The 1,382-nt window shown below is 37.4% G+C and overlaps 1 protein-coding gene across 1 annotated transcript in view; it reads left to right on the top strand.

The window, feature by feature from the left end:
• The window catches only part of LOC101847924, an 8,934-nt gene that overhangs the window by 6,040 nt on the left and 1,512 nt on the right, over window positions 1-1,382 (top strand). The window lies entirely within an intron of this gene.

Below are 1,382 nucleotides of genomic sequence, written 5' to 3'. Positions count from 1 at the left end.
GAGAGAGAGAGAGAGAGAGAGAGAGAGAGAGAGAAAACATGCCCAGCACATTGCTTCAGCATGAACTCCTTCACACAGCTGGCCAACTCAAACATGGTGAACACCGCTATCGAAGGGGCCTTTGCGTTCCAAAGGAAGAGAGAGGCGTACTGTATCTAGCGTACAAGTATAAAGCTATGGCTGGTACTGATGTGGACTTAAAGGCTGTTTTCCATATATGGGCGAGGACCTTCCAATATTTAAAGGAGCATGACATTTTAATGCTGATTTGCTGGTTAAAGTGTTTCTGTCCCTTAGTCGTGGGCTTTCCAACGAACATACCGCCTTTGATCCTGATCCTTTACGAAAAAAAAAAAGACCCAGCCCAAGCAACACGGTAGCGCAAGATTGACCAGCGGACATTACAACAATAATATTACTGTCAGGTCTACCAATATTACCCAACGAAAGGGATACAGTGCGACAATTGAGCGGGATGGGCCGCCGGGCAACCCCCCCAAAAAAAACCAAACAAAAAACAAACAAACAAACAAACAAAAAATTACAAAAAGATATATACGCTTTGCTGGCTCCTACGAGTAATAACATGCCTTTTCACACAATTAAAAAAAACAAAAATTTGTTTACATTTTCATTGTACCAGTTTTTCACCTGCGTCATTTTGTTTCCACCACGTGGTCTTAGTACCTCATAACTCATTCAGCCCAGAACCTGAGACAGTTGGGTAGCGCACTTCTACACTGGGTCCTGAACCCGACAGTATCGGGATTGAAATTTCTACGGCTTAACAACGTAAATGCACATCCAATGAGAACAGACTATACTCTATAATATGTAACCCTTGGTAATTTCTTTGTAAGAAACAGACTATTACAAGGGTAATACGGTTGGTCACTTGCTTGACCAACAATTGAAAATAACTTAATATGTGGTAACGAAGTGGGAAATGTGAACGAGTCTTGGTCTTTCTTCCGAAATGCTTTTTTAGTGTCTGTTGCTGAACTTTTTCAGATGGTGAAATAACGGTCAAATATGTCAGAACTTTGTAATTATAATGTAGCAATTTATTGTCCACTTTGACTTTGATATACCCTTTAAATACTTTAGATAAACGTTTTTAAAAGAATGGCACGCAGTTAAAAAATTGATAAAAGATAGGTCCTATCCGAATATGTCAGGAAGAAAATATAATTATTTTTAAATGGTAGGCTTACTAACGGTATATCGGTTTACTACTTGAAAGAAACGTTTGTCTGTTGTTTATAAAGTAAACTTAAAACTTTACACCTATATCTTAAAAAGTGAAGACACTATTTCCAGCATACAAAGAAAAGTATCAGGCTTTTATTTATTTATTTATTTATTTATTTATTTATTTATTT

This window comes from Aplysia californica, unplaced genomic scaffold, assembly GCF_000002075.1.
Source record: "Aplysia californica isolate F4 #8 unplaced genomic scaffold, AplCal3.0 scaffold01216, whole genome shotgun sequence".
Taxonomy (NCBI): Eukaryota; Metazoa; Mollusca; class Gastropoda; order Aplysiida; family Aplysiidae; genus Aplysia; species Aplysia californica.
The sequence above is the reverse complement of the archived record's forward strand: the minus strand, read 5'-3'. Positions and strand labels throughout refer to the sequence as shown.